This window comes from Bactrocera latifrons, unplaced genomic scaffold (assembly GCF_001853355.1).
Source record: "Bactrocera latifrons isolate USDA-ARS-PBARC rearing strain unplaced genomic scaffold, ASM185335v1 scaffold_9, whole genome shotgun sequence".
NCBI lineage: Eukaryota > Metazoa > Arthropoda > Insecta > Diptera > Tephritidae > Bactrocera > Bactrocera latifrons.
This window is the reverse complement of record NW_017537600.1, coordinates 3,336,731-3,362,555: the sequence shown is the minus strand read 5'-3', so window position 1 is coordinate 3,362,555 and position 25,825 is coordinate 3,336,731.

The window sequence follows — 25,825 nt, the reverse complement described above, 5'->3', positions numbered from 1 at the left end:
TTTGTTCGATATTTTTATTCAAACTGGTTGACAGATCGCGGTCATATTTGGCTTAGTAATTAGGGATAAGTAATTAAGTACTACCAAATCAGCAAAATATATAATTTTCCGGAAATATCATTTACCCCAGCTATCCTTAACGACTATTTTATTTATTTTGCTCTCTCTAAACCGGAATTGTGTCTTAAGCTTTCTCCTACGAAAAATCCAATAATTTTTATTGACTGTAAAATTAAATCGGTATCGATGAAAGTTAATCAAGTGTTGATGAGAAGCATTCATGAAAGGTCTAGTACAAAGAAAGATTTTTCCATCCGTTTTTACTTGGAATTGAGTGAAGTTTATTATAATTGGCTAAAATTTATCGCTAACTGACATAGATATATTAACCGTCAACGTATCAAATACTATGAGAAGGGTTTTTTATGGAATATGTATATATTTAAGAGGAACTCTTGACAACTCCAATCCAGCGCCAACCCTTCTACTTTATGATGCCAAAAATCAATGAAAAGACTCAAACGTCTCCTAAGTTTAACACATTAATATGATATTGTGGTGAATAAAATTCCATATAAATACATAAATTGCCACTCAAAGATTTAATAAAATTCTATTTTGGTCAATACTGAGATGTCAAAGTGTTTCTGTATCATTTTGACATGTCAAGAAAGCAACCGTAAATGTCCCCAACAATACAAATTTATACATACACATGTGTATGTGAGTAAGGCTAACCGAAATGAACGTTTAAACAATTTAATAGCAGCAACAAAGTACGCATGACAGCTACAATAATAACAACAATAACGCTGGCAACAACAATAAATTGAAAGAGCAGTCAAGTGCAATATGCTTAATGGCATAACAAATAGGAGTACAAATATACATACATACAGACAAACATAAGCATAACGCAATATGGATGTTGTTGAAGAAGAAGAGGAAACTTAGGAAGGAAAAAGGGTAGAGGTAGAGTGTGGTAACTTAAGAAGAGGAGTAGCAGCTAGTTGGGAGTAGCGGTAGCTGGGAAGAAGGTGGCAATAAAAAATATAACAACACATGTCCACTGAACAGCTATGTAAATACATATACACAAATACGTGTATATGTATATTTGAGTATATGAGTGCATACAAAGACAACAAGTAAATAAACACCCACTTACCGGCACCTGAGTGCACATAGACAGGGTGAGAAAGCGAAGCTTTTACTTCCATAGAAGTGTATGTGTGTATATAGTATGTGCTTACACACATGCATGCCCATACGTTTGATGGCATTTAAGGTGCACAAAGCACACAATTGCAATAAAACAACAACAATAGCAACGGTAAACACTTGACGCTTTTGCACAGCAGAGCAGCTAGAGCAACACTTGAGGCGCACTTGAAGCGCCACTACAAATCCAATTCACTCTAATCCGGGCAGCGGGCGCGCAACAACAACAACAACCGCCAAAACAATAGCGTTATAACGAACAGCAACAACAACAACGGCAGTCATCAAACTGAAGCACGCACTACAGCCACTAAGCAAACAACAGCTTGAACGTCAGCTACAGTGCCACCACTGCCGCCAAGCAGGTGCAACAGCAACAAAAATAGCAGGAGCAACAAAAAAGTTTATTGAAAAAACAAAAGTCAGCAAATACGAAATTCAATAATACGATTAAGCTTTGGCAGTGCAGTAATATCAACAACAACAAAACAACATGTCGTGCAACACCTGCAATGTGGAAAGTAAATTTACGTCCAAATAAAGGTGGCGTAAGGTGTGTGCCCCAAAGTCGAGGCATCTTAGTTATGAAGGCACACATCTAAGCTGCTGGCTTGTTGAGTATTCGGCAACGCCGAACGGTTAGGTGTCCGTCCGCTCGTTGTTTTGAGCAGCTGTCAACAGCATTGGTGTTATGCATGTGACATTTGATTGGCTTTTAATAATAAACAACAACAACAACAAAAGTAGAGAAGTACTAGAGAATTATCAAATATATACTCGTATATACGTTGTTATTCTTGTGTTATTGTTTTCTTGCAACAATGCAAACACTTGCAGCACAACAATAAAAACGAGTAGCACGAGCAGAAATATTGAACTTTACACAAAACTTGTATATTATATTTTGCATTTCCTTGTACTATGTACATACATATGTACATACGGAAGGACCAAGTTATGGGGATTATCAGGAAGCTTGTAGAGGCCAAAACTCCTTTCATGCGGTCTGAAAGCCACAAGCTATGCAGAAGAATTTGTTCAGCTAGATCAAGGTCACAGTCCGATAATATTCGTCTTTATTCAGAAGAGCCCAAGGCACTTGACTCCTTACCAATTGTTTTAAACTGAGTACTGTTTAGGCAGTAACATCTATCCAGTAGGCTTGAACACAGGCAATATAGAGCATACCAAAAAATTATTTTGAAGATGTTTAACAAAACAAAAAGCTCCTTCTTCTTATTTTTTCGCGTAGCCATCACTTACGCGGTTATAGCCGATTTCACAACAGCGCTCCAGTCGTTCTTCCTTTTCACTCTTTGGCGCCAATCGGGTGTAGCCATCTTCTTCTACAACAATTTAAGTGTAGCCATCTTCTTCTACAACTGATCTACCGACGGTTTGGAGGACTTACTTTTCTTCTGCTCACCCCGTCGGGTACTGCGTCAAATACTGTCACGGCTGGAGTTTACGTCCACTCTGACGTCATGACCTAGCCAGCGTAGACTCTGTCTTCTAATTCGTCGTATCTACAGTGTCGTGGGAGCCTAGTCGCAAGTGTGACGACCGCTTGTTTGATAACGGGAGCTCTTTCATCTTGTCCTCGTTAACAATGAAATCAAGCAGCTGTACACTTTTATAGAAGATGTTATCTTCTCTATTTGTTTCTGCAGCTGGAACTATATTATCCAAGAGTAGATTGAAGAAGTCACACGAAAGAACGAAAACTCGGTCGGCAATCTATTGAATTCCGCAGACTTTCTTCAGACGGGTAATTGCTATTCGAATTTCCTCGTCGGGCAATGAAACATCTCCACCACCGTCATGGTTTGAGAATCGGGTTCGCCATCTAATGGTGTAATTCTTTCACTGCCATTCAGTTGTTTGGAGATCTGCAACCTCCGTAATTTTAGTATGTTCTGAGCATCAGTCACTAGATCAACTTTGGTGGTTTTCCAAGAGTATGCCCCAGTCTTGAAACCTTCTGCTAATAGCGGTATCTTTTCAAAGAACTTTCGACCATCTACCGTCCAGTTAGTCAAGATTTTCATAGGGGGCTGCGTATCTAGGCTGCAACAAGATAGTGTTAAAGTTAATACCCCGCAATGTACCCATGTCTTAAACTCTGGAGATGTGTGTACCGTCTATCATCCGTACATGTCATTCCGTCGATGCTGATATCTAGTACTAGAGACCATAGACCATACTAAAGGCCCAGGTGAGATCGATCACCCTCAATCCATTTAGGGTTGTTTCATCATGGAGGTTGAATTTAGCGACTGTTTCGTCAAATATAACTTCTTTGCCCACGCTGACGTTTAATTTATCTTGGCGGAGCAGCTCTACCAGATGCGTTCCAAGCGCTCATACAAAGCATCTTTTGTCACATAGTCTTTCTCTTCCCTCGGGGCGGGGGCGCGAATCAGGGTTATGTTGAAGAACTTCGCTTTTATGCGGATTGTGGCTAGACGTCCATCCACATGCGTGAATTCCAGGCCTCAGCAAAGGAGTCTCTCTTCCATTATGAATCGCACACCGAACTTGCTTTTTTTGTTTAGCCACCGTAGTTAATGCCACAAGGTCCTACTCACCTCAGTCCTTGTTCTGTCCAACGTATTTACTTATTTTCCTAGGCCATGGGTAGCGGGATTTTCTCAAATAACGGTCCGGACATTTCAGGCGCATGCCCTTAAAACATAATGCTTGATACGTTTGCAGTGGGCGTCATCAAAAGGCAGGTATCTCACTCGGCGCTGTTTTTTTTTTCTTCTCAGTGGGGGTATTTTTTATATGGCAAACCCCAAGCTCTGGGGTTAACATAACCGAAATTAGTTTTAAACCACAGATGGCCGTTAGAGTATGGAGTGTTGAATGTAGGCCTGTTTGTATACTCTGAACGGGGAATATTAAGATAGCCACGAAGTTTGTAACACTTAAACTTAGGTAATGCTATCAACTATATTTATGAATGATCAAGGTAACGAGCTGTCAATCTGCTCATCTATTTGTCTGTGTTGATATACGCGAGCTGGCCCCTCAATTTTTGAGGTATAGATCTAATATTTTGCACACGTTCCTTTCTCATAAAGAAATGGCTCGTTTGGTGGAACCGCCGACACTGGATCTCTATAGTACATATATAATTGACATACGAACAGCAAGATCAAAGTTCAGTTCTTATATTGAAAACCTTTTTATTTGACAAGATTTTTACATAAATTTGTATTATTATTCTAGACAAATCTTTGTACAATTTTCGAACAAATTATTTCATTGGCTTACAAACTGACTGATAAAAATCGAGTTCTTGTATGAGATTTTTTCTATTTCTGAAGGGTAGTGGGAAAAAAAGAAATTTAGGAAGATATCTTCCAATAGGCGGGTTCCTTTGAGCACATGCATACATATAATAAATTTAAGGGATTACCAAAAAAATGTAGAATTTTTCAGTGGTGTGATTGAGCTTGGCGGATTGATTGATTAAACACGTAATTCATTTGGATATCGCACACCTTTTTGGAAATAAATTGAAATTCACCGAATAACATAAAGAATTAGTATTTAATAAATCATTAAAGAGCAATGCACTCCACCCTTAGGATAAAAAAAAAAATAAAAAAAATAATTCCACCGCTAACTCGCACCTCAAGCGTAAACTTTCTTCCATTACAATAATACATAGTTTACACGCTGCCAAATGATATGCAGATGCTAATAGCAAACATTTTCCCTTGCAATTTGTTTACATTAAATATTTTCCATTATCTGCTGTGAAGCAGACATTGAAAAGTAACAGAAAAGTAACCAAATCCGAAGGGGATGACTTAACGCTTGGGATGGTGGGATACAAAGCTGAGGCGGAGCTGGGTAGATGGATGATGGTGAATTGAAAGTTGTTGGGATGGGCGGCGCACAGTAGACTGGCGTACACCCAAATGCAATGCAATCAAAATAAAAGCGTGCGTGCAACAATAACAAAAACAACCGCTGTAGTGACAACAAATGGGAAAATGAATAATAAAAACAACAACAACCACTCATAAGGGCACACACGCTTATTACATAATCATATGTATGAGTGTGTGTATGGCTTTGCGCTCACGCAAACTTATCCGCAACTGCATATAATCACACACACACACACATGCACACTCACAAATTTATACACGCACTTATTTATTATCAATCCATTTGCAATGCGAACGCACGAAAGTGCACGCAAACGCGTTGCAAACACACTCATCCATCCACACACACAGCCGCACACTTGTGTGCGCAATCGAATGCGTGAAACTCAAATTTATTTTGCAATTTATCATTGAAAACAAAGAAAGCAAGCGAGTTTGAAGTGCGGAGAAAAATATCGCAAGCGGTATCGCTAAAAAGGTGGCAAACATAATTTTTCTGTTGAGCGGAGCGAAGCCTTAGTGTTGGTATGTGTGAGCAAACAAATGCGTGTGTGCTCAAGTGGATTGAAAATATGCAGGGCCCGGGAATGTTTCTTACAAATTCATGCGATTGTTCGTATGTATAGTATATGTAAGTATGTATGCATGCATTTCAGTATGTTGAAATGTAAGTAAAAGATATTCCCCAAAAGTGAGGCTTAAAATGATCATACTGAGCCAATGTGTGAGTTAGAAAATCGAAAAGCCGAAAGCTATTTCAGTGAAATCTAATATTGGAACATCTCTCACTCACCTTAATCACTAGTTAAATGCTTATGAGCTGGATCGGCTTACGGGAAGTACATTCATATGTATACTTATTATATAATCCATGCAGCATAAACGATAAGCGCAATTAGTGGTAGCGGATGGAGTAGAACTCAGATGAAAAAGCTCCAGATTTTTCAGAAAACTACAGTTCTTACAATAACAGAACATAAACAGATTTCCCCCATCGAACACCTTCAGAGCACTGCCTATCTGCTTCCAGTTAAGTACCCGCAAAACTTCGCTCCCGAAGCGTTTTTGCAGAAATCGTTCCTGTGGTCATCTGCTAAGAGGATTCCTAGGAACATCAACATTACCTCCTTGGCAGTTAACATCTTATAGACCAGAATACAGATTCACTCAAAAAATCACTGAAGGGTATTCACAGTGTAGTTAACTAACTCTTATTGCAGAGGTGGAACTTCGACTACATATCTCACGAAACTAGGAGGAAACTCGCTCAAATAAGTTCTGAATCGTTTCCTATTGAAAAACGTTCCTGGAGTGCATCCACCGCCTATTGCAGTAGAAGAGCTTGAATTACTTAGGGAATCTAAAGTTAACTACCACGTTCCAATACTATAGTTGGTTAAAGTCAATATAATGAACTAGTGTTCTGTCTGCAATGAGTCACCGCATAATTCTAACCACCTTTTTCAAATCCCATGACCTTCACTTATGGTCCGACCACATCTAAATAGCATATGCCTTCGGATGTATGTTAGGTGATTTCGATAGCAAATAACTTTATCCCCTTTTATCCAGACAAGGCCTAGGTATTCATTACAATAACGAAAATAAGCAAAAACCGGTCAAAGACTAGCCTTAATCGATGGTACTGTGAGAACTCAATCGACGTGGTAGATCAGCCCAAAACGAATTTCGGAAAACTCGCCTAAAATCAGTTGTAGTTTTGGAAAATGGACCAGCATGCATTCATATTTATCGATAGTACGTTGAGAATTCGAGTTGTTGTTCCGGAAACTAACATTCGTCATCGTCATATGACCTATCGTGATGTAGAGGAAACCATATACGTTGGTGGAACCAGCATACATTCATTGTATAGACATTTGGATATAAACTTTATTGTTCACGTTAGTTCCCACCCAATTTGTCAATCAATTAAAAAGAGGCTCGTACCGCTAAGTTGAGAGAAATGTTATTATAACAAAATACAATAACGATGTTCGAAACGTGTCTATGACATCGTAACATGTAGCCCGAAAGTAAACAACATTCGACTGAATGGGTGTTTCAAGATGAGCCGACTGCAACAAAAGATTTTCGCCCAAGAAGCACTTCGATTAAAACGGTTGTCTGTTTTTTTGAAAAACTCGACATGTCGCAACCATCCTATTGGAACAACGCAGATCAGTACATTCAGAGCGATGTACAACGATTTGTTTATCTGCTGCCTTTTAAGTAATCAGGAAAACCAACCATCGAAGACAGATCACTCTTTACCATGACATTGCGAGCTCTCACACATCGACTGGAAAAGCTGCAGTTTCGAGCAAACAAACACACCGAGTTAATAATAAATCGTCAGTATAGTCATGACTTGTCACCTTTCGTGAAAAATAAACAAAAAGGACAACGTTTTTCAACAGCTGAAGAGGCGGTTGATACGTTCGGAGTTCAGGTTTTGGAGACACCTCAAAAAGATTGGGAAAAGTGCTTCGACAATAAAAGTATTTAGTAAAGAATTTTAGTTGATTTTAAATAAAATATGTTTACTTTAATTTGGTCGTAAAGTGGGCTTAAATAAACTAATACTTAGAACCCAGTTAAATTTTTTTCCAGTCATTTATTCATTTAATATTTATTTATCAGCAACTATTTAGAAATTTCATACAAATTTGTTATATTTGTATATTTTTATGTAAAAGTAAATTAGATTTAATTGGTTCTAGCTTATCCAGCCGCTGACAAAACGATTACCTATAATAAGTTTCCTAAACGTCAACACTTTGGCGTGTATAGTATCAGATCTATTTATTCATGCACTGATTTGCATATAAAAGTACGGTAAAAGTTTAAACATTAGGCTGGAACCCTAAAATAGGGTTTCAACTATAAAACGTATGTATGGTAATATTTTCAATATATACTTAAAGATCTTGTAATACGTAAAGGGTATCATATGCAGGATTTTCCAATACGATTTGAATGATTTCTTTTCAATTAAGAAAAAATGCACTTTTTAGAAAAATTCAAATGTTTTCAATCGTTACAATTATTCTTCTTTCTTAACAGAACAACAGCGCGCCAGTCGTTTCTTCTTTTCGCAATGTGGCGCCAACTGGAGATTTCAAGCAAATCTAGGTACTTCTTCACCTGGTCTTTCCAACGGAGTGGCGGCATTCCACTTCTGCTGCTTCCCCCGATGGGCAGTGCTGCAAATACTTTCAGAGCTAGATTGTTTTCGTCTATTTAGGTATCCGCTGTTTTTTAATTCGCTGAACTATGTCAGTGTATCGTATATCTGATACAATTCATCGTTCCATCGAAAGCGATATTCGCCGTTACCAATACACAAAGGACAATGTTTCTTTTGCAGAACCTTTCTCTGGAAAACTCGTGACGTCGTCTCATCATATAGCAGGACGGGAATAATGAGTGACTTGTAGAGTTTGGTTGAGAGTGGACTTTACTTTTCAATTGACAACTAAATCCGAAATAGCACATGTTGGCAAGAGATATCCTGCGTTGAATTTTGAGGCTGACATTGTTATTAATGTGCTTGTTCCAAGTTAGACGAAATTATATACGAGTTATGACTGTTAGCAGTGGCGTGGGAGCAAAGTCGCGAGTGCGACGACTGTTTGTTTTTTGACAGGAGATATTTTGTCTTGCGCTCGAATTACTTTTGTCAGAAGTTGGAAAACGAATTGTCTGCCACCTCGTTTGGTATCGAACGACTCGGAGAGGTTTTTTCCGATACTGGCGGAACTTTTAGTATTGTCAGTTTACAAAGCCGTATCATGATTCAGGAATTTAGCAATGACACACTGCACAAATAAAACATAAACTAAAATGTGTTGTGTGGATGCATAAAAGATGTTGAGACTCCTTGATATCTGTATGATTTTATCGTTATCAACAGAGATGGATGGGCGACTCGCATGAGGCAAGTTATTGATAACGTCACGACCTTCACCGAATGCTTTCTTTAAAAGAACTTCTGTTGGTACGAATCTAACATTGACATACTTTATATCCAAAACTTTTTCCGAAATGTTATTATACCCAAAACTTTAAGCAAAATATTATCATACCCAAAACTTTAACCAAAATGTTATTATACCCAAAACATTAACCACTTTCGATTTTGAGATCTTCTACTATCTGTACGATACCAATACGACGATTTTCTGTTCCTTACATAAATTTTTTCGATGTTATGGTCGTTAACAGAGGTGGATATGGACGATTCGACTGAGGGAAGTTTGCTATGACTTCACGACTTTTATAAAAACTTAGTGCCATTTGAATATCAGTCCGGGTCGATTTTGATCAGATGCTTTATTTGTAATAAGATCTTCAAAAGAAAAAAATAAGCTTTTACAATGCGTAGTTGAAATAAATCGCGTCCTAATAACTATATTTACAAAAAACTATTTGCATGTACATACCTACATACATAAGTAAATTCACATACTTTATATGTATTTATAAAATTACAAAAATTCCTTGTAAAAAATTTTACTAGGAAAGCGACGTTTCAAGTTCCTCCCTATTCGTGATTCTTCGAAGCAAGTTAATAAAATTTTAAATTTCACACGCAACTTTGAAAACAAAGCACGGAGCTGCGCTTTATACCATACCTTCATATGAATAGGGTATGTATGTACATATGTATGTATCAATGTGCACATGTGTATGTGAATATAATTATTTATTTGTGCTTTTTCTACTTCCCCATATTCCAGCTGCATAAACAAATAATAAACAAATAATTGACAATAAACGCTTATTCACACACGCCTCCTTCCAATTTGTGTGGTTGAGTCTGTGTGTGTGAGTTGTATTTTAACTCAAAATCACATAGAACAATTGAGAAGTTTTTTGAATTCTAAAGAAATTAAATACCTCAGCATTAAATAATTTATATGTGAAAATGTCCGTTGGGACAGCAAACAAATGTCATTGTTAAATGATGGAGCCGTTGTTGTTGTTGTCGTCACTGATGTTGTTTTTATTGTTGTTGCTAGGCTCTTTATACTTTGTAAGGCATTGTTGAACGGGCAAGGCTTATTCTGAAGCTGATTGTCATTATTGTTGCTGTAGTTTTTGTTGTTGCTGCCGTCTCTGATCCATTTAGTTGCTGTTATTATTGTTATTACTCATGATTGCTTTTGTTGTTCGTGCAGGCCTTTGTGCGCGGCACTTTTAAATGTTGACAGTAAATCAAAGAGACGAACAGCAGCAATAACAACAACAAAAACATTAAGCGCACTACATGCTGGGACATACATACTTACATATGTACATATGTGTCAGCACATTTAACTAGCGCGTTATTGATGGCAGACAGCGGGACGTGCATGTGTGCAACAAAAATTAAAGCCGAAAACAAAACACATTTTAAATTCGATCTCATGTTATTCGAAACCAAAATATTTGAATTAGTTTTGTAATTTTTTTCGTTCTTTACTGCTCCTGCGACTTTGGCTCCGCGCAAGCGCGTTTAAGAAAGTGCATATGTATGTGTTATTAAAATTTAATGAGTGTAATACAAAACGTTAATGATACTTCAAGTAGAAGCAATAAATGCTATAACAACAACAAAAATAATAACATCTGCATTGAGAAGTAAACTTCAACTCAAACTTCGCTCAAAAGCGATTGATGTCAATGACAGCATTGGAAAAAAATAGCAGCGCACTTCGACAGCAGCAACAGCGATAATAACAACAACATGTGAAATACAAATACTAATTAATATGAATAATAGAAGAGTAACATAGTAAGACTCTGTTTCTAATTTTAGACTTCCTAATCTGCTCTTCAAGATCTATGTCGTCCCCCTTAAAGTAATCGCCCTTGTTTCAAATACACCCGTGCCATCGTTTTTTCCAACCCTCGAAACAGTTGTGAAAGCCAATTTCCGGAAAAACGTTCAATGCGCAAAGTCATTCACGTTTAAAGTCTTCAATTGACTTAATACGGTTTCCTCGGATCGAAAGTTGTTGCTGTTGTAACGGTTAGTCTCCGTTAGGGGGGTAAAGTTCAGATAAGTTGTCATCGAGATCATCCGACGGTAGATCCACGAAATGATGAATGTGAGTCGATGAATGTTTATGACTCCACGGTGAATGACGGTCTGTGCAGATCTAGAGTTAGTTGGGTACGAAGACTGGTCGGCGACTTGTCTTATATCGTGATGCATAGATGAAGAAGGACCTCTTGATGTTCCTAGGAGGGTGTTCCGCTTCAAGCAGGTGAGTGCAGAGATAGCGCTCATTTAAGGTAGTCAGGAGTCACATGGAACTAAATCAGTCGAATAAGGTAATTAAGGCACGAAATTGTTTGAAAATTTTCCCAAAAAACTCACGAAGTATCAATGCAGTATGCGAGCGTGCATTTTAATGATGAAAAAACTAACAATTGTCGGCCTATAATTCCGTCTTGTTTCACGCATAGCATTCGCACAAACGACTCATAACACGCAAATAGTACTCTTTCTTGACAGGTTGGCTCATAGGAAGGAATTCGGAATGCACCACAACTCGATAATTGATGAAAACTTCTCTCTTGAATAATTTCAATCATGGTAAAATGGCGAATGCACTTTATTTATTTCAGAAAGACAAGTATATAAATTTGGCACAGATGTCACTGACAGTAATACCAACCTAGAAAAATATGTTTCGACGATTGGGTTTTTTTTTTTTTTGCCAAATTTAAGTAAAAAAGTCTTAATATTTTTTGCCCACATTCTCATATACATACATACATAGTACATTCATTCTAAGCAAACGACATTTAAGGCCTTTAAATGCGGAAAATTGTATATGTACATATATAATTAAACTTACTCATATACGCAAATTTTTATCTACATTTGTATTAATGTATATATTATCTTGAAAGACATACACATATGTATGTGTATGTTTTCACAGTTTTCTAAGAATTTTCCTAACCATAACGCTTGAGTAATAGTTAAGTCCTTTAAAATTTTCTTAAATTCTCTACGTATACCATAATTGTCCTTAGGGATAACACTTAAAAATAAATACATATGTGTGCTCTATCTTAAGTGGACACTTAATATATTATGAAATCATGAAATTAACAATTAGACACTTGGTCATTATTTAGGCGTATTGATAATGTCAAGCTGCTTTCTTCACTAAACACCGTAAAAGATCATAGACAGTCGCTTCGGTGGGACGACTTGCCATATTTTATGTCGAGATCTTAAATTGAAAGCGTATAAAATATAGTTAGAACAAGAATTGAAGCCGCTCGACCTTCTTAAAGGACGAAAAGTTCCAAAAAGCTCCGACGTTTTCGAGCCAAATTTTGTTTTGTGATGAGACAACCTGAAGAGATTCAAGTGCTGCCATTTCTTCCAGAAATGTATTGACTACCAAGATTGTGCGGACTATCTTCGTTCGATTTAGACCTTGGAGAAAAACATCACGCTTGACATTCGCCAGTTAACAGGCGAAATTCTCGAACGATTCATCGAAAATAAGTAGCCACGGCAACATTTGAAAGAGATAATCTTCAAGAAATAAATGCCAGGAAATGTTCTTTCGAATGATAATAAACATTCCCCATGGAATTTGAAGGTTCTGTGTTTTTTCTTAAAAAAAAAGTAGGGGACCTCGAAATGGAGGTTAGAGTTAGATTTTTGATTTATCTGTGCTTTATTTATTAAAATGATCTGTACAATTCTTGTTACGGCCATTTAACCTCACTTATGGAGCTTCTTCTAAATTAACAGCACACAAAAGCTGGATTTTACTTGAGTCTTTCGTTAATGAGAAAGTAAGATTCTACGAAGATTTACAATTTTTATGCTAATCAGCTCAGATCTTATTAATTAACTTATCAAATCACTTGTTAACCCAACAGTATATGTAGGTCGTGAAGCAACTATTTTATAAATATGCTCCAACCTTTACTTTCGAGGTAGGTTAAGAATTTATCGCCCGAAAAGTTGTGAATTCATAAATATACATATATAATATAGTATATCGTTATTTCTATAAATATGTGCATAATATGTTTCTAGTCAATTCATCATTGCCCCTTTTTGACTGCCGTGCAGCCAGTGCTTTCAGTTCCGCCCACTTACTTCTTTTTTCGAAATTTCTTTTCACAACTTTTTTCATGTTGTTAATTCGTTTCCTTTCTTTACTTTACTTTAGGCGACTGCCAGTGCTTTTATGGTCACATTGCGTGACAGTAATTACAAAATAAATGCAAACATCTGTGCAAGATCACACAAAGGCGACCGGAGTCATCATCAGCCATGGCACCAAAGTCTCTTTTATTTTGCCAATGCGACGCTGGCGCTGCGGTTGACGTTGACGCAAGCGCTGTCGAAGCAGTAGTCAACGTAGAGATCGCAAACAAAAGTGACGGCGACGACGACCCTTTCCACTGATGAAAGTATATGTATATGTGTATAGGTACGTACGAGTGTATGTGAGCAGCCACACAAAGTTGTTGTCTGTGTTGTTATTGTTACTATTGCCATTTGCGCCTTTAGAGGTGGCAACTAAATAAATTGAATGTTGAATGCAAAAAATAGAAAAAGTAACGGAAAATTTTATGCAGATAAAAAAAATTGGATGAGAGTACATACATACATTCATATGTATATAAAAAGTGACATACAATAAAAATGGCATAAAAGGCGAGAAAGAAATTCAAAATGAAATGAATTGAAAAGGAAAGGAAGTGAAAATTGCATATGCAAAGGAAGACTATAGGTATGAATATGTGAATGAGCATATGTATGTATGTATGTATGTATATAAGAGTGTCTGTGCGACCAAACGCTGTGAAGCATAAAGAAAACTTTGCACGCCTCAAAGGAGGTCGCTAGTCTAATAATTATAATTTATGGTTTATGCGTTGGGCTAACTATGTTAGTGATGAGCAAGTAGACAAAAAAGTAGGACAGGTGAGATCAAAGCAAAACTGGAGAAGTAAGAAACAGAATTTTATAGACGGATGAAGTATAGACAGACATATATACATACATATTTATATGCATTAATTGCATTAAATTTAATTAGAATTAAAGCAGAGTAAAAATTGTAATAGATTACATAAGTAATGATGCGAGCTTATTTCTGTCTATGCTGACACATTGACAGTATAAAAAAGAAAGAAGTTAAGCTAGAATACACCGAAGCTATAATGTCTATAAAAATATCTTTTTCTTGATTTTGATGGATCAGCTTTAATTATACCTATAGCCTATAGTTGTTCGATCTCAACAATGTATTGGAAATCGAAGCGTCGTCTTAGACTCTGTGTGAAATTTGCAGAAGTTACCTTGTCAAAGACTTGAAATTGATCGATAAGCTTTGTCAGCTATATGCTATAGTGATTCCATATCACCAATTTCGAAAAATTATTGGGAAAAAGAACGAAGAACGAAAAGAACGAAGAAGGAAAATTCTAAGTATCTCAGCTCCGTTTTTTTATATTTTTATTTAATGCTTTACAAAATGTGTTACAGTGATCGGACTTAGACGGCAACCCCAATCGTAGAAACCTCCTTCCTTATTTGCGAAAAACTCGGACAGCCCCTTTCCACAAGCCTCTCTTGAGTTCAACTTTACACTAACAAGAGCGTTCGCCTTGGACAGGAACAGGTGGCAATCATTTGGCGCTATGTCCGGGTTATATGGTGGATGCGATAAAACCTCCCATTCGAGCTCCTGTAGCTTCCTGTTGGCGAATTCTGGACGCTTCTGCTCGATCGCCTGCTTCAAGCGGTCCAGTTGTTCGGAATAGATGGTAGAATTAAGCGTGTAGCAATATGGGAGCAGCTCATTGTGGATGGTTCCCTTCCAATCCCACCAAACACACAGCAAATCCTTCCTGTCCATCAATCCCGGCTTGGTCATTGTTTGGGACGATTCACCGGTCTTCGACCATGACCGTTTTTGCTTAATATTGTCGTATGTGATCCATTTTTCGTCGCCAGTCAAAGTCCGCTTCAAAAATGAGTCGAGTTCGTTCCGTCTCAGCAGCATATCGCAAGCGTTGATTCGGTCCAAATCATTTAACACCCAAACATCAAACTTTTTTGTATATCCAGCCTTCTGCAGGTGGTTTAAAATGGTTAGGTGACTCACTGTCATCTTCTAGGCGATGTCACGAGATGGCACATGCCGATCTAACTCGATGTTTCCCAAGATCTGATCGGTATTCGTCGGCACAGGTCTTCGAAATGATAGAGTACCATCACGGAACGTTTCTCTAGCGGATTTGCCTTAAACGAAGGAATACTGTAAAATAGCGCGAATTTCGGCGTTAGTGGACTCCACGTCTACACGTCAATGACTGTTGAACGCCATATGAAAACTGATCATGCGCGGCGTCGTTTTCTAGGTTATGTCAGGACCTTTTAAAGATGGATAGTATTGCCAGATACGAGTTGTAATGCTTTATACATAGCCACGAAATTCAAAAGACAATGATATACATCTCATAAAATTAGGACTAGTTAATGTACGTATATAGAGACAGCCGAAAAAAGGGACATGAAATCGACTCAGCTCGTCGAGCATACATTTTATTTATAAATTTTATAGCATCTTCGACGCCTCCTTCTGGGTGTTACAACCTTCGTGGGGAATTTAACATACCTTGCTTTACGATAGACAATCAACGTAAAGGAATTTAAAATGTCAAGAGAACATAATTTGAGTATGTAAATTGCATGTCCTCTTAAGGGGTTCTGACAGTGGTATAGATCTTAAGGTCTATTATGCTGAGGAGTCTATCGTTAAATCTGCTGGAACCTAACTGATATCAGGCGCAGTGTAGACTTCAAATGCGCCAAAATAAATTAAATTCCATGATGTTAATACTTTTTTTATAACATGTCAAGTTTCCTGCCTACAAACAATTGTTTAAATTAAGCCAAAAGTGATACGACATTCTTTTTATACAACGGTGATATTTTTCTATGAGTTAACCATTTAAATTTGAGTTATGTTCTCAGCGAAGCTAAAACTGACGATATTTTTTTAATATCTCATAAGATGTCAATTTTTCTGTTGAATCACAATCCCGGCCTATATTAATTTAAGTTGATCGAAAAGTGAATCCATAAATGATTTTGCCATGCTTAAATAATTATTTGAGTGGCACAAAGTATCCATTGAAAATACTTATACAAGCCGTTCATGTCTTAATAACGTTGAAAATGAAAGAATTAAGAGAATTGTCATGCTGGTATCTGTGAGATCGCAAATGCCCTTAATATCGTTTTGGATAGACTCTACACATTTTGGTTAATGTTTTGGGTAGGGAGCGTGTCAATTCTTACCTCATACATAAGAACCGAATACTTGGTAAAAGCGCTTGAGAACTATGGGGTCAGCTATTTCAACTTTATCGTCAGCCCAGTTGATGCCTTCGCCGACTAAACAATTTACGCGCAAACGACCCTAACTGTTCAGCATTCCTACAAGTGGAAATCACTCCGCTAACATCTAAACGTTCAACAGTCCAGCTAATCCCCATACCATCCAGATCCCTATTGTACCCAATCCTTGACCACCGCCCCACACAAACACTACGAACTGTCATATAAGTGCCTTTGATGAATGCATACCTACACCAATGTCCAATAAGCAGGGAACCCGGAAAAATCTGTATTACAGTCAAATTCAGCTGTCCATTACAATTTTAGCGAATTAATTATGGACATCAGAAACCCATGAACATCATCATCATTATCATCAGTTATTAGCGCAGTCAGTGAAATCGGTATTTTCTTATTTGGACTTCTTCTCTCTCACTCTCTTACTCTCTGAGGTTCGGCTCGAGCGTTACAGGTTATTTGTTGGTTTCTTGGCTGTTTTAAGATACAATATTTTATTACCAGCTTCATAAGATGATCCTTAAGAATTTTGGTGTCCAAAAGGTGCGCCTCCATATCGTTTTGAACGGTTTTGACAATTACTACCGAACACTGCAGATTTCGTAGTCGCGATGCTAGATCGGATGACAAAAGCAAAAGCATTTACTCCAATTTTTTAGTGGTATCTTAAAAAATAAACTAAACTCTACGCAATATGTATGTTGTTGGAGAAAAAAGAAAAGAATCAAGTACTTCCATTAGCACAAATGCAACAGATCCTCCCTAAATTGTAGCAAATACTGAATGTTCCTCATAATATTTGGTTACATAAGCCTATGCAACTGCGTATAAGCCCGGTGAAACAGCTCTTGAGAAAAAGAACCCCGCCGGAGTATGCAATGTGCTCACAAACCTAAGTAAATATATACGTACATATGTCTGTAATTACGTATATTTAAACACATTTTGTCAAATGTTTCGTTAATTGCTCACATCCGTGCAATGTGCGTACTTTACTTTGTTCCTTCGGTAGCGAAATTACACACCTCATTCCTGGAAGGCACATCACTTGAACATATCATTTCACGCTGTCTTTGTCGCATTGGCGCCACATTATTTCATTTCAAAGCCAAAAATAAACACATGCAGGAGCAAAGTAAGTGAAGTGCATACCACTTGGATTGTTTGGTTCAAAGTTCAAATTAAGAGGCAGAGTAAAAAGACAAGCGACTAGTAAACAATTTTAACCTTGAAGACCTTAAAATTAGTGGTTATAATTTATGGGAACACATTTGGACTCTGATATAATAATAAGTTATCAAAAAAGTCTTGGTATTTTTATTGAATTCTTTTTCAATTTTCAATTGTTCACAAAATTTTTTTTGATAACTCATGCCCAGCTCTTGACCTATGCTACGGCTGTTACTATGCCGGTCTCTTTCGACCAATTCAGCGATTTTATCGCAATTTTCGACGACAGGCCTTCCGGAGCGTGGCGCATCTTCGACCACCTCTACACCAGAACGAAAACGTTGAAACCATCGTTGTGCAGTGGAAATGGAAACTGTATCGGATCCATAAACTGCACAAATTTCATTGGCGGCTTGAGATGCATTTTTGCCTTTATCGTAGTAGTACTGTAAAATATGCCGTATTTTCGCTTTATTGTTTGCGACGCTATAACTCACGAGTGACGTAAAAGAAACGACAATCAATCAAACACGTGTTAGCGCGTGAAATGACCTTTCCAAAMAGGTATAGCATGACCCGATGYGACAAATAAAACTATAACTACGCGCTCTCAGCGCCAACCAGCGAAAATACCGTAAGACGTTGATAAACTAATATTTTATAGAAAAAGTGTGGCTGTCAAAAGCTTTATATAAAAGTGTTCTCTAAGCGCTACTATTTCTAAATTCAGAAAAAAATAACTATTTTCCTTTTTTTCTAATTAATTGATCCTCGATATTTTTAAAAATAATATTTCAGATCATTAGTATCTTCAGAGCCTTACAGTTTAGTAAAGTATAATCATATTATTGAGATAAGTGCAGGCCACACAAACTACATATGTACATACATAGGTGCAATAAGGTAAGGGTAAGAGAACTGATCTCGTTATTTAGACGATCGCTTGATTGTTTTGAATTTACTTGGGCATTTAGTAACTGACCTCAGTCTCTGCACTTCGTAAAAACGGCAGAATCCGTCATCAAACCACTTTGTGGAACTTTCCTCAAAATAATCTGGTATCAGTTATATCATCGCTGAGCCCATGTGTTGTCTGCTTATTGAGGATGTGATAGCTTGTGCCTAAACATCGGGTTTTGTATGTAATTAACTTCTACCACAGGAGAACTTACATACTATTTGGATGAGATCAGCAGTAATGTAGTTGTTCAGTGTAAGAGAGTATTCAGATCTCAGATTTGATACTAAATAATATCCATTTTGTAGATTTATTGCCACTTTATTATCATAATAATAAGAAATTCTTTTAACTAATTTTTAACTGGCTTCGAAGCAGCCTTAAGTCCATGGTTGTCTGTGAATTGCTTTACGAATATGAAACCTAGCTTTTAACCAACCTACCTCTACTATTTTTTACTGGAAATATGCAGAGCTTTGATAACTGATAAGTGCGTAACTTCAAAGTGGTGACCTATATAAAAAATGCAATCTGGAATACATGACCAACTATGTATGTACATAAAATTGCGAAAGTGGAGACAGGTAGGCCAATCACTACGAAAATACACCTTTTAAGTTTGTCAACAAGTATCGATTGGAATTCCCAAGGATGTCGTAGAACGAACTAAATGGTAGCATATAGCAGGGTCAGCTGGAAAGGCTTTATTGGGGTTCTATGCATACAGGCAATGATTATAATAGTGTTGATTTCTCCTTGATTTTCTTGAACTCCACAGAGTTATGCGTCAATTTAGAGAGCAAAATTATGATTTTGCGATTGTCAAAAATTAATGCGAACTCCAGAATTATAGTTTTAGCTTGATTGCGCCACAATCGGTAGAGCTGCTGTCCTCTTCTCATACTGCGCAAAGATCTCTTTTGCGCAAAACTTTTATCTATAACAAATCGATGACAACAGTAACATGTTTCGTTGTTTACGTGTTTCTTTTGGTTTCAGCTGAGTTTCGGCGATACTTGTGGAATTTGATGACTCTTGAAATACCCGCATAAGCTCAGAAAGGCCATTAAATTATCTTCCTCTAAGGATCATATACAATTATTTGAGATCTACTTCGTACAGTAGAAACTAGAGGAGTAAAAACGGATAAAAATTCTACTCTTGAGTGTATTTTATATTGCAAGGTACATGAAATACAATATCAAAAAAAAAAAAAAAAAAAAAAGGAAACAGCTTTTTCGGTGCTTCCATGAAATCAACGAAAGGAAAGTGCCAGTGTTGAACGCAGTTAACTCTAATTAATTAGGCTAGGTTAGGTTAATCTGGTAGGCCAATAAACAACACATTGACCAGTTTGGTCCATTGCGATAGTAGATGTAGTTCACTTGCGAAGAACTCAAAGAGGAGTACGCATTATTAAGGATGCCTGCGCTTTACGCGAATTTTAATAGCAAGTGCACAAATAATGTACCATTGTTTGACTGGTGCCCTGCTCTAGGCATTCCCTGCAATCTTGTCGATCTATAAGTTTCATCTATCGAGCGTGTGTCGCCTCCAGACAGTGATCAGTTATTATTCACACCATGCACCTACAGTCTATCTATCGAGTGCCAATATGTACTTCCGTGTACTTCCGATCTACTTCTTATTAGTTCTTTATACCTTCAGGTCGAAATATGGTCCCCTATTTAGGAAGAAAAATATTTCGTGTTATCCCATCTGACCAAAATGTTCGCATGGAACCAGTAGGACAACCCTAACCCCAAAAAATCGTATGAGAAACCTGGCCAGCCAACAAAATCATGGCAAAGCCAAATTCCTAGACGCCAAGGTAATGCTCTATAAGAACTCCCTGGAAATTGTAAATAAAACGAAAAACATTTAATTATTCATCAACATCTACTTTCCTTCAGCGTATTTTGTTTTATCTCTTTGATCGTCTAAAAACGGAGTCCGTTCCGGTGATTGTTGACTTGTTTGTATGTCAAATTCATAAATTCATGTCGCAACGGCAATTATAATGCTCTCCATGAATATGGGATCGAAGCTTTATCTGGACGAGTCGAGCAAGAACGCGTTTCATACCAAAAATATCCTACCGAGGTGTATCTAGCAGCAACTGTAACCAAACTGGTTGACAAATCGCCCTTATATTTGGCATAGATATTAAGGACTGTCATATCAACTTAGTAAAATACATTTTTTTTTTAAACTATTTAAAACCCAGTGGCTGAGAAGTTTTGCATCCCTTGCTTTATAATCCAGACATTGCTGCTTCTGACTGCTATTTGTTACGTCGGTCCAGAACATCCTCACTCCTGAAACATCAAAGAAGAGATCAACAGTAGCCTTGACTCATACTCGCCGCCAAGCCGGCGCAGGTTTTTCACATGGAATCAAAAAATTGCCATAAACGAGGGAAAATTTTACTATTACTATTACTATTAATTTCAAATCGAAATCTCCAAAATTGAGGGAGTATCGACCGTAATCATTTATATTATATTTGTACGTACATAGATACTTTATAAGGCTTCTGTTTTTTAATTTTGTTTGTTGCAAAACTCGCAGCAAACCGTATATATCCTGCTCTGGGTATAAAAAATGTATGCAAAGGTATGTGTGTGTGCTCACGTTTGTACGTCAGCCAAGCAAATGTGATAGATTATTCCGCAGGAACCGCTTATTATAACAGTATAACCTTGTGGTAATTGTGGCAGCTATACATTTACTATCTCCAAGCGCGGCAAGGCCACAAAATAATGTGTAGCTACTTGCAAGAAATAGCTAAGGGTAATGTTATAGCGGTTCTTTTTGCATATTAAGAGCAACAACAAAGTAAATACTACTAAAAAGGCAGTGAAAAACAAGCAAGGCAAATGCTAAAGGAACAGGAAGATCACAAGAAGAAGCCAAAAGGCAGCCGCCACTAGTGCCTGCACATACTTACCTTCATATACATATGAATTCCTGCTGTTACAACGCCTTGACTATAAATACTGTTGTTGCTATTTGCTTTATGTATACATTGTTGTTGTTGTCATTGCAAAACAGTCGCTTAAAACGCATAATTTACGCGCTGTGCCGCTGACGTCCGCGCCTTTGACTGCCGGGTTGATATACATAGCTAGCTCCTGGTAAAATAAGCCAAGAACTATTTCTAGTGTTTTTATTGTTGTTGCTGTACAATGTTTGTGTTGTTTTTGTTGTCGCTGAAAATTGCTTTGTGCCACTTGAGATTATGAATTTTTAATGTGCGGCGGCATGACGCCAAAAATACCAACATACTACATCACAACTACACAACAACAACAAAAAACAACGGCAACAAGAACCAACAACTGCTATAACAACTCCACACTAGCGCCCAACGCGAATGCCACCAAGCAGGAGTAGCAGCGGCAGACTTTAAGTGTTGTTCGCCGGCTAACAGGATGCGGAGACAAGAACTATAAAGACGATGATTAGCGATTAAACGTTTACGGTTTTCCACCGCCTCCCTTTTAGTTCGTCGCATAAATACGCTGCTGTTTTCATATTTACCTTATACATGTATGTATGTATGTATTCGCATGCAAATACTCGCACTCGCTCGTGTGGACTTCGCGGCGCAGCGCCATGAAACCGCTTTAATAGTTTTCACCCATGTCTGCTGAGTATTTATTGCTTCTAGCGCTCGAGGAGTTTTTTTGTTGTTCTGGTTGACACAATTTTATTATTGCAAGGATATGTGTCAGCTACCATGCATATGCATGCAGCGGTTTTTAGACCCAGTGGTAGATTGGACTGTGTTTTTGATTTTAGGAGTAATAGACTTGAGATATAAGCGCGTATGTCCTCTGGTGAGGTGCTACCCTGATCACGGTCTAAAACTTACCGATCCAAAGGAGGTTAGAACTCTGAAAGTATAGCTTCTGACGGGATAAAATTCAAGTCAACTTCAATAACATAGAACCGGTTTTTGTTGGAGTTGAACGTAAACATTGATACGCCTTCTTGCTTCCCCCTGCACGGAACCTAACAGTCTTCCCCACTAAATCCGCAGCGACCCTATTCACTAACTGGATAAAGGAGTACAAACTTAACCTTAATATTGGAGTTGATGGTGTTAAGATTTCGACTGTCAAAAACAATAAGATCCTCGTTTTTAAGTCGCTAGCCGGCAGCACATGGGGAAGAGACAAAGAAACGTTGTTGAACACATACAAGCTAATCGGCCAGCCGGTCGTAAACTACGCCGTACCAATATAGTCGCCTGGATGCAGTGAAACGCATACTACAACGAGATGTCTTTTGAAGTATCCGAACATCTGCTCAGTGGTCCCGCCTTCTCCCACTTAAGGAGTATAACGAACTCCTCTCCAAGCAGGGGTGTTTTCGTAAAAATCAGTCACCTGCTTATAGCGAAACCCTTAGGAGCATCAAGAGGTTTTTTCTCAACTATGCCGACTACAAAAAATAGCATGCCGACCAGTCTTCGGACGCAACAAACTTCAGACATGCACTGACCACCAATCACAGTGTAGCGAATAACAACTTTACCGACTTCCTCTCAGTGCATGTCTTACTTGAAGTCCAACCACCTTCCACCACGAGCTCGAGTTGCCAGGAGAATCGAGAGTGACCTCTGTGCAGTTTTGTTCTGGATACCGTAGCAGGGTAAACTCCTACATATCCAGAATAGACTCTGACTTACCACAAATATTACCAGTATGCAACTAATCCTCGAAGACTCTAACCACCTCTTTACATGCCCAGCTAACTGAGAAGTTGTTCGAGCTTCTCTCTCTTCCTCCTTGCAATTTTTGCATGTGTCATCGTTAATAATGCTCATCCACCTCACGTGTGATGCCAATATGTTGTAATCTGCCATTTGACCAAAAACCGTCCTGCAGTCTTTTCGAGACTGTATGTATAAAAAGCCTCCGTCTTTTCTACTGGGCTCTTACACATGATTTTGGTAGTCCTGTATGTTCTGAGAGGATTCCATCTAACCCTGATCAGTCTGTAAGTCCTTAGGAAATTTGATTTATGTATTTTACTTGTACTCGTTCGGTAGCAAGAGGAATGGCACTTTTGACAATAACACTAGCTAATACGTTTCCTGGAATTCTGCTGTTGCCCGAATGCTTGAAGAGTCGCCTAAAATCCATCACCGAGCATTGGTTTCTGACGTGCACGTTTTTAACAAGTGTCGCCCATCCTCTTCTGATATGTCTTGAAAAATTCTCCTCCAAAAAAAGCTTGAGTTCTGGTCTATTTAATCCTACTGCTCATTAAGCGTTGCTTGAAATTAGCGCTTATCTTATCCGCTATCATTACCCAAAAGTGTACTTTTGTAGGATTTAGTTGCTGTTATTTCGAGTCGAATTCTACATATAGTCCATTGTTTCAAGCAACCCCTAGATGACACGCCTATGCTTATAGCAATTGCAGTCCTGGCGATCTCAGAGCTGCCCAATTCGCGTGTCGTTTGATTTTTTGTTATTTATATACGTCCAGAGTTTTTTTTTTTTTGAGCTTCCCACTAATAGTCTAGTTCTTGTGACTTTGCTAGCCCTAATTGCGTAATTAGAAAGTTAATGGACTTACTGGATATAACAGAAAGAAACTCCAACCCATCTAGCTCAAGTTCAGTAAAAAAAAAAAAAACGAATACAGTACCACGACTCGTTTGGGTGCCTGGAAAAAGTGGAATCGGAGATAGTAACCTGTTACACCTACAACGGAACGGGAAAGAGCTGGATCCCCGTTGTCATCCTGTGTTCTAACACTGAACCTATAGGCCAGCTCCTGTGCGGCTGCGAGATCATTCTAGTCCACAGTAAATTATATGTATGAGATCCACTGAGACACTTACTTTTAGTCAGATTTAAGCTGTCGCAATCAGAATATCGTACATAACCGATAGGCATTTATTCGGTAAGGCTAAAAATCTTGTCGGACAAAAGTTGCCAAAATTGTAGAAGATGGAGACAACTAGGTATTTTCCCCTCCACTGTTCGCCTTTAGTTGGATGGAGTTGAAACATCCCTGTAGAAATATTTTCGGTGACCTAGGAGAGATAGCGCAAGGTAATATTGGTCGTTTCAATAAAATTGTGTTAGACACAAAGATAAAAGATGACATAGGGGCTTTAGATATCACAACATATAGGAATTTAAGGCTGTCTGTTTGAAATGCTGTTGGCGCTTATAAGAGGATGGAACTTCTCATTTAACCTTACTTATACAACAAAAATCAGAAGAGGAAAAATAATGACATTCTTCCCCTCCAATTAGTATACCTTACTTACTAGTGTAGAACTAGGTTTTCAGCAGTTTGTTAAATTCCGACTACAGGATTTGTAGGAATATGCATGTGCGCCATCATGTGTTATAACATTCTACATATTTTACGCGTAAATTTTCCGCTGATGATGTGCTCGGCTGAACTGATAAGCGATGCATTTATGTGCTATAGTCACATAAATATGAGCGCCTACATATGTACATCCTGGCATGTACATAAAATCACGCAGCGTATGCCTGCCTGCACATGAACTTTAGAAGCTGACTGTAGTGTGTGTGTATGCATATGTATACAACAATATGCAGAGTGTTCATTGTGCGCCCGAGTGTCCTAATTGCTGCAAGGACATAAGTGCGACATATCTTATGAACAAACACATTGTGATTGCGGCTATGTACATTTGAGAACACTAACTCACTAATACACACGCACGGGCAGAAGTGCGTGATGTATTGCATTTCCTTTAAATTTTATTACGGTTACGGGCGTCAAACTTATCGTTGCACTAAAATTTAATTTTACTTCACCATGACATTGGACGCTGTGTTGAACTCTTCGAAAAATATTACTGCATATAATTAATCACGGATTTAAGTGATAGGTGAGTGTGCTGTTTTCTTATGCATATGTTCCAATAACTAATATATTGTGACTTCTTGTGAAAAATACGACTGGCCTGGGATGAGCACCCAAAGTAACATGTGTACAAGAGCCTTTTTATAGCGGTTCGACAACTCTATCTCCAACTTATAAAGGGAGATCCATTTCGAAGTTCCCTAAAAACTACTTACTAAAGAAAGTACTACTTTTTTATAAGAAAAAAACATCCTAACTTCAAATTTAATGGAAAATGTTTATTATCACTTGAAAAAAACATTCTTT